At 44.0% G+C, this 16,800-nt stretch overlaps 1 long non-coding RNA gene across 1 annotated transcript in view; it reads right to left on the reverse strand.

The window, feature by feature from the left end:
- Nucleotides 1-473: 473 nt before the first annotated feature.
- Nucleotides 474-16,800, reverse strand: part of LOC129399957 (uncharacterized) — a 141,358-nt gene continuing 125,031 nt past the window's right edge. The window contains exons 2-3 of the long non-coding RNA XR_008627311.1: nt 2,421-2,571; nt 474-607 (exon numbers count right to left, since the gene is read on the reverse strand). This is a non-coding gene — a long non-coding RNA (uncharacterized LOC129399957). The remainder of the gene's footprint in view (nt 608-2,420; nt 2,572-16,800) is intronic.

Raw genomic sequence — 16,800 nt, forward strand, 5'->3', positions numbered from 1 at the left:
CACTGCAGATCTGGACACTGAAGTTGAATTCCCACAAGGACCCCATTCTCACCATGCAGCTCTTCCACCACAACCTAAAGTTGTGGATGGCGATCAGGAAGACGACGACAAGCCAATCACAGAGAAGGAAAAGGCAACAGTGAAGGTCCCGCATGGCCTTGCCTCAGTCTGATGCTACCACTGAAGTCTTAATTTCTCCCCCAGGAAAAGGGAGGTCCTACCATCTCTGGGAGAAACCTGTCCTTTCTCTGATTGGCTTAACATTTGTTTCTTTGATTGTTTGGGGGCCACACTTGTTTGTACTCAGGTCTTACGCTGGCTCTGGGCTCAGGGATCACTTCTGGCACGGCTCGGGGGCCATACGGGGTGCTAGAGATGTATTCAGGACTTACTTCTAACTTTTCACCCAGGGATCATTTCTTGGAAGCTCAGCAGATCATGTTGGGTGTTTGAGATTGAAGACAATTTGGTCTCAGCAAGGCAAGATCCCATTCCAATGTATCATTGCTCCAGACACAGGTGTTGTTTCTTTATTTTCTTTTCCATTTTCAGTAGGACAGGGCTTGGACTACAGCCAGCAGTGCTTGGTCCTACTCTAGGCTCTAGCCTGTGGGGGAGGGAAGTTATGGTTAGGCTTCGCTGTCCTTGGGTTTCAACTGGAGTTGGCCTCCTGCAAGTTAAGCACTTTAACTCCTGTAGCTACCTGATGCAATAATAGGGTTTAAAAGGAAAAGTAAACTTGGGCCAAAGTGGTACAGTGGGTTGGGCATTTGGCTTACATGCAACCTACCTGGGTTCCTTTCCCAGTATCCCATATGGCTCCCCAAACACTGCCAGGAATAATCCTTGAGTGAAGAGCCAGGAGTAACCCCTGAGCATTGCTGGATGTGACAAGCCTACTCCTCCCCCCCCAAAAAAAAATGAAAAGAAAACTTAAATGGAATGACCCTCGTTTAATTAAGTTCAGTGATTTCAGTAAGACTTTCTATGTACATGTTTTTGCCTTAAGTTTAGGTAGCACTGCACGTCGCAGCACTGTCGTCCTCTTGTTCATCGATTTGCTCGAGCGGGCACCAATATCGTCTCCATTGTGAGACTTCTTCTTACTGTTTGGGGCATATCGAATATGCCACGGGTAGCTTGCCAGGCTCTGCCGTGCGGGCGGGATACTCTCCGTAGCTTGCCGGGATCTCAGAGACAGATGAAGGAACTGAACCCGGGTTGGCTGCGTGCCCTACCTGCTGTGCTATCGCTTCAGCTCTAAGTTTCAGTACATTTTTAAATCTCATTTTGTTGAGCTATGCATTTCCCAACCCTCCCAGTCCCCCTCTCCCTCCCCCCAGGATGTGCTCTTACCAGAACAAAGCAGTTTAAATCCCAATCTGAGAAATTTACAGTATAAGGTATATTGATCCTCATTACTTATGCCTCACCAGTTTTCTGAAGCTCTGATTATACAGTTTACAGCAGTTACAGAGTAAACTTCAGCTTACAACATTTTGCATTAGTCATATGTACTGTTCAATTAGTGATGATGTATTTTCCTTTGCTAGTTATGTTAAATTTACTATTCTCTATTTAGAATTTCCTGTTCAACCTTATCCAGCTTATTTTTACTGTTCTCTTGTCTCTATGGCAAAATCTTGCCTGAGAAAAAGAAATGCTCCTTTGGACTTTGGTCAGTAGGTGCTTGTTGGTGGCTGTGAGAAGTTTATCCTTCTTTCTTTTATCTTCAGTCCATCACCCAGATCGTGAATCACGGTAATTTAAATGTGAAACACCACAAAAATCGTGGGGGGGCAAAAAAAGAAAGTCAGGTCTGTATGTCAATTTTAATGTTAATACATTCAGAGACTATGCTGATGTTACATTGCTTGAACTCCTTTCCCAAGGTCTCTGTGGCATTTGACTGTCTTCTTGCTGTACCATCTTACACTGGCGGCTCTCAGTGGGGTGGAGAAACTGGGGTATGCAATTGAAGGAAGTTTCTGATGCAAGGTGTAAAAATTCAGGTGCTAGACACTTGCTGGGAGAACAATCCCAGAGGAAAAACTAGATTCATAATAAACATTCTGCTCTGTTTTGAGAACCTTGTAATAATATCAGTTTTTCCTCCCTGGAAACACTCCTTGTCCAGGTAGTCATTACAGAAAGGCAAACTCAAACCAGAATCAGACAATAAAGAATGAAGTTTGATTTGAACATAATGTTTTTCTATATACCTTTTTCTTTTTCTTTTCTTTTTTTTTTTTTGCTTTTTGGGACACACCCAGCAATGCTCAGGGGTCACTCCTGGGTCTGCACACAGGAATTAACCCTGGCGGTGCTTGGGGGACCATATGGGATGCTGGGAATCGAACCCGGGTTGGCCGCATGCAAGGCAAACGACCTACCCGCTGTGCTATCACTCCAGCCCCTACCTTTTTCTTTTTAACAACAGTAAATAAGTCTGCGCTTTTCTTTTCTTACGATGTCAGTGCACACTCAGGAATTGAAGGAAAGGCATGCGATTTGCTGCGATTTGTGTCCAGTTCATCTTTAGTCCTTGGCTCTCATCTTGGACAGATGTATCTGAAAACAGAGACAGACAAAAAAAAAAAAACTATTTCAGGTTGGGGCGAGAGCCTTTCACGCAGCCAAACAGGATGAAATCTCTCATACCTTATATGATCTTCAGAGCATCTCCAGTCTCTAAGCATATACCCAGTAGTAAGCCCTGGGCACTGCCAGGTGTGTCCCCAACCCCAAAGAATATTTCAGATCAATATTTTTTTTTCACTTTTTTGGGCACACCCAGAAATGCTCTGGGGTTACTCCTGGCTCTGTACTCAGGAATCACTCCTGGCAGTGCTCAGGGGACCATGTGGGATGCTGGGTATTGAACCCGGGTCAGCCACGTGCAAGGCAAATGCCCTACCCGCTGTGCTATCACTCCAGCCCCACAGATCAATATATTTTTGATGACCCTTGATGCAATGATTCTCAACATAATCCTAACAGACAGAAATTGACCGTACTTCAAAAGAATCATACAACATGAAGTGAGATTCATTCTAGGGGTACAAGGATGGCACCATACACATAAAAAGTACCTTCAGAAAACTGGAACAGCACAACAGCTAGTGTGTTCTTTGTCGTCAGTTTTAATGATGTCTTTATGAATTGCCTTCAACATCAAGAGGGTCAGAAGACATTAGCAAATGTGACTACATCAAATATAAGATTTTGCACAGTTCAAACATTGTCAAAATGAAGAGGAATTCTACTGAATGAGATAAGGTATTTTCAAATCATATTATAGAGGGCTGGAGCGATAGCACAGCAGTTGGGCATTCGCCTTTCACAAGGCCGACCCGAGTTCGATTCCTCCGCCCCTCTCGGAGCCCAGCAAGCTACTGAGAGTATCGAGCCCGCGCAGCAGAGCCTGGTAAGCTACCCATGCGTATTGGATATGCCAAAAACAGTAACAATAGGTCTCTCAATGAGTGAAGTTACTGGTGCCCGCTCGAACAAATCGATGATCAACGGGATGACAGTGACAGTGATTATAGATGGCCAACAGAGACATGAAAAGGCCTTCTGTTTATTAGGCAAATGCAAATTAAAGTATTCCCTCAAACCTATTAAAATGTCTAACATTAAAAGTGGAGAAAGTGTGAGACTGAGGATGTAGAGAAAAGGAATCCTCACATTCTTGCTGGGGATGTAAATTGTTGCAGTCATTATCGAAGAATATGGGTTTTGAGGTAAGGAAGAAGAGGACTTGAACAGAGGAGATGGTACAGTGGGTTAGGCACTTGCCTTGCATGTTGATGACCCAGATTCCCTGCCAGGCACTGAATATGGTTCCCTGAGCCCTGCCAGGAATGATCTGTGAGTAGAGAGCAAGAATAAGCCCTGAGATGGGGCTGGAGCGATAGCACAGCAGGTAGGGTATTTGCTTTGCATGTGGCCGACCTGGTTTCGATTCCCAGCATCATATATGGCCCCCTGAGCACCGCCAGGAGTAATTCCTGAGTGCAGAAGCAGGAGTAACCCCTGAGCATTGTCGGGTGTGACCCAAAAAGAAAGAAGAAAGAAAGAAAAAAAGAAAGAAAGAAAGAAAGAAAGAAAGAAAGAAAGAAAGAAAGAAAGAAAGAAAGAAAGAGAGAGAGAGAAAGAGAGAGAAAGAAAGAGAGAAAGAGAGAAAGAAAGAAAGAAAGAAAGAGAGAGAGAGAGAAAGAAAGAAAGAAAGAAAGAAAGAAAGAAAGAAAGAAAGAAAGAAAGAAAGAAAGAAAGAAAGAAAGAGAAAGAAAGAAAGAAAGAGAGAGAGAAAGAGAGAGAAAGAAAGAAAGAAAGAAAGAAAGAAAGAAAGAAAGAAAGAAAGAAAGAAAGAAAGAAAGAAAGAAAGAAAGAAAGAAAGAAAGAAAGAAAGAAAGAAGGAAAGGAAGGAAGGAAGGAAGGAAGGAAGGAAGGAAGGAAGGAAGGAAGGAAGGAAGGAAGGAAGGAAGGAAGGAAGGAAGGAAGGAAGGAAGTGTTGGGGCTGGACTGAGCTACCAGGGCGAGCCCATGTCCACAGACAGGAACATAGGGACCCATGAAAATGGGCGAGACTTCTCGTGTGTCCTGACTGGTATGGATGAAGCTGAACATTTTCCCCCTTCAAGCTGCCTTCAGAAAAATAATTTCAGCATACTGAAAAGAGCAGTTTTTCCTTCTCTCACAGAAGCCTGGCTGGTCTTTGACATGCAGATGGTGTTAGCCAGGCCTGACCTTTGATATTGTAAATTGTAGATTTCAGGTGCAGGGCCCAGCTTTGTCTTTGGGATGTAAATCCAAGTGCTTTTAACCCAAGGAAGGTTTCAGTTTTGGTTTTGCATCTTCTATCCAGAGGCCTAGATTACTGGCCTGCGGATACAAGGAAATAATGTTGCCTCAATGTTCTTCCTGTAACATCTTTTGATGCCTTTGGTGACGTCACTGTATTGCGCCATTTAGGGGTACCATGATCAATAAAAGGAGGTCCACGAGGCCCTCTGCCTTTGCTAAGAGCCAGAGCGAGCCTTAGTCCTCCAATCAAGGCATTTCTTCTGAGTTCCTATCTCAGCGCCTCCAACTGCACGAACGTTCACGCAGGAAGGAAGGAAGGAAGGAAGGAAGGAAGGAAGGAAGGAAGGAAGGAAGGAAGGAAGGAAGGAAGGAAGGAAGGAAGGAAGGAAGGAAGGAAGGAAGGAAGGAAGGAAGGAAGGAAGGAAGGAAGGAAAGATAATCCCTGAGAACCACCAAGTGTAGCCTGATCCCTCCCATTACACCCTAAAAAGAGGTGGAGTCTGAGCAATACAGGTACAATGGTCAGGGACGTCACACACATAGGTTTTGTATAGGCAAGTTATGTATATATATCAAACCCATTGGAGCTAATGCTACTGTAAGCATGGGACCTAAACAAGAATTACACTTTTAAGAAGTGTCTGTTGCGGGGCTGGAGCGATAGCACAGCGGGTAGGGCGTTTGCCTTGCACGCAGCCAACCCGGGTTCGATTCCCAGCATCCCATATGGTCCCCTGAGCACCGCCAGGGGTAATTCCTGAGTGCAGAGCCAGGGGTGACCCCTGTGCACCGCCGTATGTGACCCAAAAAGCAAAAAAAAAAATAAAATAAAAAGTCTGTTGGGGCCAGGGCAAGAGTACATTGGGAAGGGCACTTGAGTTACACAGGGCTGACCTGGGTTCTATCCCCGAAGTTCTTTATGGTTCCCTGAGCCCTCCAGGAGTAATCTCTGAGTGCAGAGCCAAGAGTAAGTCCTCAACACTACTGGGTGTGACACCTCTCCAAACACAAAGAAACAAACAAAATGTCTGTTAAGGAGGCAGGCATATGGGTGAGGAAAACGGGGACTGGAGTTGGAATATTGTATGCCTACAGCTCTATTATGAGCAGTTTTGTAGATAATGGTACCTAAACTAAAAATGATTAAAAGTAGTATTGTATGATCCAGTAATTCCACTTCTTAGTATTTTTCCTACGAACAGTTAAAACACTTATTTGAAAATATGTGCGCAGCCCTAAAGTCATTGAATCACTATTTACAATATCCAAGGTGCAGCATCAAACTAAGTGCCCAATGACAGATAGATAATTGGATAAAGAAGTTGTGGTATATACACACTGTGAAATACTACTGAACCTAAAAAAGATGAAAATTTGATTGTAATAACATGGATGGACCATCTGTAATAGAAAAATAAGGCAAATGAACAAATACAATATTTAGACTCTGACAACAGTGTGGTGAGAAGCTGAGGGTAGGTGGGGTAGAGGAACAGATAGAGTGGGTTGATTTGTTGATGGTGGATGGTGATAAGATATTGAGTGTTGGGGTAGTGTGATATAAACACTTGCTGGTTGTAAAACTATATATACCTAACATATAAACAGTGTAATAAAGAAATATCATGTGGGAACCAGAGCTATAGTATAGTGGGTAAGGTATTTGTATTACATGCAGTTGACTTGGGTTCAATCCCCAGCATCCCATATGGTCCCCTGAGCATTCTCAGGAGTAATTACTGAATGCAGAGGCAGAACTAAACCCTGGGTATCATTGGGTATGGCCCAAAACAAAACCAAAAAAAGAAACAAACAAACAGAAGAAATATATGACCAGAGAAGTAGTATACATTAAGGCACTTGCCGTGGATTATGCTGACCCATATTTGAATCCCTGGTACCACATATATTCCCCAAGCACAGTCCATAAACAGCGTCTGTGGACCCAGTTGTGAGTCCCCAAACCACACCTTTAAATTATCTCATTATAAATAATCAAATCAAATCAATCCATGGAGGCAAGATAGTGCCAATGCCGCCCAAACCCCTCATGCTCTCCTGAACCTGACTGAGACAACGCACGGCTCAGCATGCCAGGCATGGAACTCAATTCGTGATCCCTGTGGGAACTCTACACATGATTCCTGATGGATGTCGCCAACTGTTTTGCAAGATTCTGACAAAATGGCGTCGGCAGGGCATGGAGAAACCACAGCAGTGGCTGCAGCATCGCCACCGTCCCAGCCGGGCCAAGTCGCAGTGGTCAGACATAGAGCCTTGGTGTCTTTACACCTGTAAAGGCGATTAGAGGCGCCCCCAAAGCCTCCATCCCTCTCGGAGAGCCCGGTAAGCTACCGAGAGTATCCCGCCTGCACAGCAGAGCCTGGCAAGCTACTCGTGGTGTACTCGATATGCCAAAAACAGTAACAATGACAGTCCTCATTCCCCTGACCCTGAAAGAGCCCCCAATTCGCCATCGGGCTACACTAGCACGCGACAGGGATGAAAGGAGATGTTACTGGCGCCTGCTCGAGCAAATCCATGAACAACGGGATGACAGTGGTACAGTGAAATAATCAAATACATAAATCAATGATGCAAAATGTATAAATTCATAAAACTTTCTAAGTTTAAATATATTAATTTCATACTCATGGCTCTTAAAGCTCAATGTTGTGGCCTGCTTTAAAGATTATAAATGTAGCACCAATATTCAGGGTCAGGAAGTCAGGTACAGGGGGCCTAGAAATTTGGGATGAACAGGAGGAGCCAGGAGTCCAGTGATTATCTGCTATAGGGGTGAACTGGAAGGTGAACAGGAGTGTGGCCCAAGAGTTGGATGCAAATAAACTAGGTACTGGGATGAGCAACAGAGGACAAATGTTCCTTTGGACAGTATTTCTGTGTTTCTTTTGGGAATACACCTAGCGGTGGTGTGGGTTTACCCCAGCTCCGTGATCAGAGGTCACTACTGGCAGTGGGGACCACATGGGTGCCAGAGATTAAATCTGAGTTTGCTACATGCAAGGCAAGTGCCTTAGCTGCTGCACCATCTTTCAGCACCCACCCCACTGTTTATTCTTGCATTTCTCTGAAGTCTCCAAACATCTCTAAAACTGATATCAGTGTGTTGTCTACATTTTTCTATGTAATCCATACTATCTAGTATTATCTCTAAGTTTAACACATTTTAAATTAATTTTTGTTTATGGTTTTAGAGAGTAGTCTTGTTTCATTCTTTTGCATATGTCTGTCCAGTTTTCCCAACACCACTTTTTTTTGAGGGGGGGAGGTGTGCATACCCAGTGGTGCTCAGAGATTACTCCTGGCTCTGCACGCCTTTTTTTTTTTTTTTTGCTTTTTTTTTGGGTCATACCCGGCGATGCACAGGGGTTACTCCTGGTTCATGCACTCAGGAATTACTCCTGGCGGTGCTTGGGGGACCATATGGGATGCTGGGAATTGAACCCGTGGAAAGGCAAACGCCCTACCCACTGTCCTATTGCTCCAGCACCTGGCTCTGCACTCCTCGGTTCCAGGCATGGCACTCAGTTTGGCTGCATGCAAGGTAAATTCCCTACCAACTGTACTATCTCTTTGGGCCACCCCAACATTTAAGAGACTTTCTTTACACCATCATATGCCCTTAGCTTCTTTGTCATAAATTAGTTGTCTCTATGTGTGTGGTTTCAGTTCTGTGTTCTTTATTCTGTTTCACTCATATGGAGCAACATTTTTGAGTAAATATTCTTTTCTTCCCCATCATATGTATTGGATCTTTGTTATAAAGTAAGTGTTGATAATGTGTAGACGCTTGGTTTTACTCCATTGATCTATGGTATAAAACTACCCATGATCTAAAATCTAAAGAGTATACTAAAGAAATATCAGAGGCTGGGGCTGGAGCAATAGCACGGCGGGTAGGGCGTTTGCCTTGCACTCGGCCGACCCGGGTTCGATTCCCAGCATCCCATATGGTCCCCTGAGCACCGTCAGGAGTAATTCTTGAGTGCATGAGCCAGGAATGACCCCTGTGCATCGCCGGGTGTGACCCAAAAAAGAAAAAAAAAATATATCAGAGGCTGGAGAGATAGAGAAGTGGATAGGGCACTTATCTTGTATGCAGCCAGCCAAGCAAGGTTCAATTCCTGATTCCTTCATTCCTTCATTCCTATCATTCCTTCAGCCCAGCAGTAGTGACTATTGAGCGCAGAGCCAGGAGTAATCTCTGAGCATCACTAGTTGTGCTCTCCCAACAAAAATATGGAAAAAGTTGAAGAAAAAGATAAAGAAGTATCACATGGTCAGAGAGATAGTTTAAGGCTTTTGCCTTTACTCATGGTAACCCTAATTTGAATGCCTAATACCACATATAGTTCCCTGAACACTGCGAGGGGTCTGTTGTGAGCACAGAGCCAGGAATAATCCCTGAGCTCCCAGGTGGGGGTCCCAAAACCCAGTCCTCCAGTCACCTCAATATAAGTAATAAAAAAAGATGCTAAATGCACACATTCATAAAACATTTTTTAAACACTTTAATATATGAATTTCATACTGATGGACTTTAAAAGCTCATTGTTCTGATCTGCTGTAAGAAAAAAAGGAATGTAGTATCAAAATGTAGGGTCATCTTTGGCTCCTCTCTGGAACTTAATTTCTCATTTCTAATTCTTGCCTTAATCATCCAGTTCACAATAAAATGGGGTTAGACAGAAATGCCAATATGGGAAGGATGAAAAAAGATTTGTTTGATTTTCTTCTGTGCCTCAAGATTGATCTTATGGATAATAAGTGATGCCTATTATTGATCTTTATTTTGGCGTCTGTTCTGTTGGGGAAGAGGTTACTCAGGAGGGCATGGAGACCTCGCCTGGCAATCCTCAACCGTGAAGACAAGACGCTGCCAGGGCTCTGTGGTGGTGCCCAGTGCCACAGGCATGAGGAGTGCCATGACGTTGCGCCCCGCAGTGCCTGGGGGAACCAAGTGACGCTGGGGATCAGAGTGGGCTGGCTGCATGCAAGGCAGATGATGCCTAAGCCCCTTAGCTCTTTCCGAGCCCAGATCTCTGTACTAGATGAAGTGCATCCGTGAGCAAATACACAATTTCAAGAATTCTGCTCATAATACCAAGATAATTTGAAAAGCTTAGTGTTGATATGAAACTGTGTGCCATAAGAAACAAGGGTGGGCATTGAGAGGAACGTGAAAGAATGATGGCCAGGGAGACAGCTCACAGGGCTGCAGCCTGAGGCCTCCAGGTTGAGCCCCAGCACCATGTTCTGGCCTCCCACACACCCTGAAGTTGCACCTGGGCCCACAACAATGCTGTGGAGACCCCCAATTTTTTTCTAAAGTATCAAATAAGAAGAATAAGAAAAAGGAGCTTAGGGATAGCTCCATGGCAGAGCTTTTTCCTGGCAAGTGTAAGACCTTGAGTGTGATCCCCAGCACTGCCCCACACCCATAAAACACTGCAGAACTTCTGTTCTGAAGCTTAGGGCCACAGCCAAACATGCAGTCTGTGACACACCCTGACACTGCTGCAGCTGTTCAGTGCCACCACCAAGTAGGTGTGAAATCTTGTCATCACACAGCAGCAAAAGAGTGGGGGTGGATAATTATAATTTAAAAAAATTGAATAGTACATAATCTAGCAGTCTTTTGTTTAGGATCTCAATAATTAAGTTTTTAAAATGCAGCTATTTGTTGTTTTTGGTCTGAATCTTTAAGCTCACACAGCAGGTAGAAAAGATATGAGAACAGAAATCTGGCTTCAAGTCATCTAAGGACTGAATCTCCACTTTTATTATTTGGTCAGTTACTGCTGCTAATTTAATTGGTTTCCAACTTCTAGAATTACTAGGCACCAGAGGGATAATACGCAGGCAGGGGGCTTGTCTAGCATGTGGCCGACCCAGGTTCAATCTCCAGCTCCCATATGATCCCTGAGCAGAATTAGGGGGTAAGCCTGAGCACAGCTGGTGTGGACTCAAAGCAAAACCATCACCAAAAAACAACAAAAAAATTACTATACAGAGAAAACCATTATTTATGTCAAACAAAACAATCTCACATGTTTGCAGCATTTGACATTTCCTCTCCCCTTCTTTTTCAACTGGATCTTGTTTATCCTGACAAAGTACTTTTTTGTAGCTACAACTTGGTGGTGCTCTGGCTGTAAGCCTCACTCAGAGCTGAGAGGACCATCAGGGGTCAGGGTTTGAGGCTGAGTTTCCTGCACGCACAGCTTGCACTCCCGTGTCATCAGCTATCTCTAACAAAGCACTTTTAAGCAGCAGCTAGCCTTTATGGTACAATAGACACTGACACCAAATATAAGAAACATTCCAAGGCTGGAATGATACTACAGTGGGGAGGACATTTGCCTTGCACGTGGCAAACCCGCAAGGAAAGTTCTGTGATAAGCACCCCAGAGAGTTAACGAGAAACCCAAGACTTAAGGTTTGTCTGTATTACAAACCATAATGCACAAAAGGAAAAGGACAGGGAGAGAGAGAGAAAGAGATAGAGACAGAGACAGAGACAGACAGAGACAGAAGGAAAGTGCCTCCCATATATGGAGGCTGGGGTGGGGGGTGGGGAGGTAGGAGATGGTGGCATGGAAATGGGACGTTAGTGATGGGAAATATATGTGCACTGGTGGAAGGATGGGTTTTGGATCATTGTATGACTGAAACCCAATCATGAATAGCTTTGTAATGGTCTATCTCATGGATGCTGCATTAAAAAATTTTTTTTAAAAGTAATGTGGAGTTCATGCCCAATTCATACCCACTGCAATCAGCTTATGCCTAATTCAATCAGTTTAATCAATGGCTGAATAAACAGCAGTACTCCAGCCGACCTCCACTACCCAACCGCTGCCACGCTCCAGGCCGCTTTCCATTGCAAGAGACACATTATAAGACACTTCCTGCGTATTTTCCATAATTACCACACCATACTTGGCGGAATTCAGACAGTAGGCAACAAATCATAGAGTAATATATATATATATATATAGATAGATAGATAGATCTATATATATAGCTAAACACTCAGGGCTAGGACGAATGGAGATGTTACTGGTGCCCGCTTGAGAAAATCGATGATCAATGGGATGACAGTAATATAGTGATATATACATATATATGATATATATGTATACACTGTATACACACACACACACATACATACATACCTCTCAGAGAGCCTGGCAAACTACCGAGAGTATCCTGCCTGCACAAGCAGAGCCTGGCAAGCTACCCGTGGCGTATTCAAAATGCCCAAAACAGTAACGATAGGTCTCATTCCCCTGACCCTGAAAGAGCCTCCAATCGTTGGGAAAGATGAGTAAGGAGAGGCTGCTAAAATCTCAGGGCTGGGAGAAATAGAGACATTACTGTGCTCACTTGAGTGAATCAATGAACAACCGGATGACAGTGATACAGTGATCGTTGGCTCATTTATGAAAGAACTTCCTTCTTACTTATTATGAAGACCATCTTTAATTCTATGTTAATCTTCATATGTGTGCTTAAAATCGGAAAATGTCAGTCAAGATAAAATTGCCTCTTTTGTTGTATGTCATGGAAATTCTTCATTGGTTTTCTCCATTGGGTTAATGAGGATTAAATTCTTACTATGATAATTAATCTTCTGATTTTCAGTTTTTTTTTGTTTTGGGGTCACACCTGTCAGTGCTTAGTGGTTAATTCTGGCTCTGCACTCAGGAATTACTCCTGGGCACTCATAAGAGATGTCAGGAATCAATCTGAGTCAGTCACTCATAAGAAAAATGCCCTATCCACATAGCTAACACTCGAGCCTGAGAATTACTCTTTTGAAGGAAGTTGGATTATTGACAATAACTGCAATTCACATTAAACTGTGCGTTAGTGTTCTTATTCTTGACTAAAAACTATGATGGGTCAGAGTGATAGCACAGTTGGTAGGGCACTTGCTTTTCACGAAGCCAACTGGGTTCAAAACCCAGCACTACATATGGTCCTTAGCCCCAACAAGAGTTATCCCTGAGTGCAGAATCAGAAGTAAACCCTGACCACAGCTGGATGTGGCCCCCAAATCTAAAATATAAACAAATAGAATAACATTGCCATAAACTTAGAGATGGATTTCACGGGGCTCGGGGGTGGGGGTAGGGTTGGTGGGAGGGGGCACATCAGGTGGTGCTCATGGCTTACTCCTGGCTCTATGCGCAGAATCACTCCAGGGTGCCAGGGATGGAACTCAGATCTGCCACACGTACAGCAAGTGCTTTACCCCCCTGTAGTATATTGTGGAGCAGGGCAATAGGCCCCTGTAGTATCTTGTGGAGCAGGAAAAACCCGACCCTGCAAAATGGCCCTGAAGTGAAACCCCGCAAGGGGGAGTAACCGGGCAGAAATAATAAAACAGGGCACCTGCATCTTGTGTCTGGCCTTGAGGTCTATAGTGTTAGATACTTTTTGTTTTAATTTTTAAACTTTTATTGAATCACCGTGAGATAGTTACAAGCTTTCATGTTTGGCTTACAATCTCACAATGATAGTGTTAGGTTCTAATGTGACTGGACCTCCTGTAAGCCAAGACTCTCTATAAGAATGTGCGTATTTGGCAATAAAGCTGAACTGTGATCACTGAATTATCTCCCAGAGGTGTTTCTCTGCACATCCACCCTCTTTCACCTCATGAACAAGTTCCTACCTGGACCTGGCGTACAACATGTCTGGGCGTTTTGGGGATAACAGTTCCCCAGTACTGTCTCTTCCACTTTCCACCCTTAATCTTAAGAAATTTAAACAGCAAACTTTTATTATATCATGTTTTCAGTGGGTCAAGATTCATTTTAGATACATGCTCTTCTTAGAGTGTCACAATTTCCAATCAAAATTAGTTGGGTTGCATCCTTGCCTAAAGGAAAAGCTGGGGGAGCGAGGAAATATCCCTACAGGTTTACTGAGGTTTTGGCAGAATTTCTGTGCTGATATAAATAATATACTATCATCTTAGCATTTTTTATATCTTTAAACTATATACAAGTTCCAAAATACAGTGTTCAGGGCATTTGCCTTCCATGCTGTGATCTAGGATTCAATTTTCGGCACCCGTTACAGGTCCGCTGAACCCACTAGGAATGATCCCTGAAAGCAGATCCAGGAGTAAGCCCTGAGTACAACCTGATGTGGCCAAACACAACCACCCCAAATATACATTGTTGGACACAGAACGGGACAGGAGCAACTCCATCATGCCTGGTTCCTGCTTCACGTCTTGTTTTACTTAAACCTTTTTGTTTTTCTTAAAACCCCACCTCTCCCCGCTGGCCATCTGCAAGGGAAGGAAAACTGGGCTGGAAACTCGGCCTTGGCAAATAGTTTCATCACCGCTATCCACTATCTATAGAAGGGACGCAGGCAGGGCGGACAGCCGCCAGAATGTTCTGAAAACATGTTTAGATGACCTATCTGTAACTATTTGTTTGTACTATTTGAAATTATGTTTTCTTCTGAATTATGAAACTTGCAATTTTCGCTTACGTTTTTGTTTGAATTTGTAAGAGCGGGCTATGATGTAAGCAATAACTATAAAACTAGCAGCTTTTGGACTTAGTTACTAAAATACTAAAATACAGAAATCGAAAACCGTGCGGCCACTAGTGCGGCCGCTTGACCTCATATCTCCTCATTCTCAGCAATGGAAAACAAATTATCAAATGCTTCCTTTTCAGCAGGTCCGACTTTAGGGGGGAGAAACTCCAAACAATAATAGTGAGTTTTGTGTTGAAATATTGAATGTAATCAAAGTAAAGTGAAAGTAAAGTGAAATTTATCAGTTACATAGCGGGGGGCGGCTGGGGAAGTGGGGGATGGGGGGAGGTATACTGTGATTCTTGGTGGTGGAATATGTGCACTGGTGAAGGGATAGGTGTTCGAGCATTGTATAACTGAGACTTAAACCTGAAAGCTTTGTAACTTTCCACATGGTGATTCAATAAAAGAATAAATTAAAAAAAAAAAACTAGCAGCTTTTCCCTGGTTCAGGATCTTGCTTTGGCCTGCGTGCCTGAAAGCTTGACCCCAGCTAGCTGGCTTAATAAACTCAGCTTGTGTGTTACATTACTGGCTAAACTCTTTGTATGGATGCGGAGGGGGGAAATTATCGATACCAGACCATAACATGTATATAGTACCTGCAACTGGACTGATAATACGGCAGGTGGAGTACTTACCTTGCACGTGGCAGACCCAGGTTGAATCCTCAGAACCCCATATTGTCACTGAACCCTGTCAAGGGTGAATTCTGAGTGCAGAGCCAGGAGTAAATCCTGAGCACTGCTGGGCGTGCCCCCCAAATAAAAGCAAACAAAATAACTATTCAACCTGTTCCTGTGTACTTTTTCAATACAAAAGCTTGCAGTGTCAAACCAGTCATGAAACTGCCTTCCTCCAACCTGGTGAAACAAAATATGGGTAGAAAGATAGTACAGAAGGTAAGGCATTTGATTTGTATGCAGCCTCCCTGGGTTCAAACCCCACACCGCATATGGTCCCCTGAACACTGGCAGGAGTGATACCTGAATACAAAGCCAGTAAGCCCTGAATACTGCCATGTGTGGCCCAAAATTCAAAAATAAAAAAAAATTCTTCCCTTTTCTCTCCTTCCTCTAAAATTCCTCCTCTAGGGGCCAGAGCAATAGTACAATGGGTAGTGCATTTTCTGACCCAGATTCGATCCTTAACATCCCGTGTGGTCCATGAGCAATGCCAAGAGTAATTTCTGAGTGCAGAGTCAAGAGTAAACCTTGAGTACCACCAGGTGTGGCCAAACATCAGGAGAAAAAAATAATTCTTCTTAACTCTCATGTTGACTTCATTTTTCTTTTTTTCCACATCTTGTGGTGTTCAGGGCTTTACTCCTGGCTTGACTCTCAGGGGTCATTCCTGGCAAGACTCGGGAGAACATATGGGGTGCCAGGGATTAAACCTGGGTTGGCTGCATGCAATGCAAGCGTCCTGCTTGTTGTACTATCATTCTGGCCCAACTATACTATGTATTAAAATTTTTTTATTAGTAAATCACAGTGAGGTACAGTTACAAACTTATGAACTTTCGTGTTTTCATTTCAGTCATACAGTGATCATTTACCCATCCCTCCACCAGTGCCCATTCTCCTCCACCAATGTCACCACAGAGACTGGCACACATCCAAAAGAACAAAAGCAACTGGTGTTGGCGCAGATGTGGGAAGAAAGGGACTCTCCTTCACTGCTGGTGGGAATGTCGACTAGTTCAGCCCTTTTGGAAAACAATATGGACAACTCTCAAAAAATGAGAAATTGAGCTCCCATTTGATCCAGCAATACCATTCCTGGGAATATATCCGGGGAGGCAAAAATATATAGTAGAAATGACATCTACACTTGTATGTTCATAGCCAAAATCTGGAAAAAAACGGAGTGTCCAAAAACAGATGACTGGTTAAAGAAACTCTGGTACATCTACACAAGGGAATACTATGCAGCTGTTAGAAAAGATGAAGTTGGTGCCGGACGACATTTAAGCACAGAGCCATGTGGGGACGCTCCTTTGCGGCCCCGCGCGAGATCGACCCCGGAGGCAACTGAACCCCTTTGGACACGAGCGGCGCCCCCAAAATGTCTCCAAACTGTGTGCTCAGAGCTTCTGGCCCAGGCGCTGCCAGCAGGGTATGGTCTTTTCTCTCTCAACTCTTTCTTTTAGAACGCAGCGAGGCTATAGCCGGTTTTTAGACTCTACAGGAAGCACGGGATAGCCGATGGGCGGAACTTCCGGATCCGCCCTGTGCCGGCCGACATTTAAGCACAGAGCCATGTGGGGACGCTCCTTTGTGGCCCCGCGCGAGATCAACCCCGGAGGCAACTGAACCACTTTGGACACGAGCGGCGCCCCCAAAATGCCTCCAAACTGTGTGCTCGGAGCTTCTGGCCCAGGCGCTGCCTGCAAGTGAT

This window comes from Sorex araneus, chromosome X (genome assembly GCF_027595985.1).
Source record: "Sorex araneus isolate mSorAra2 chromosome X, mSorAra2.pri, whole genome shotgun sequence".
Classification (NCBI taxonomy): domain Eukaryota; kingdom Metazoa; phylum Chordata; class Mammalia; order Eulipotyphla; family Soricidae; genus Sorex; species Sorex araneus.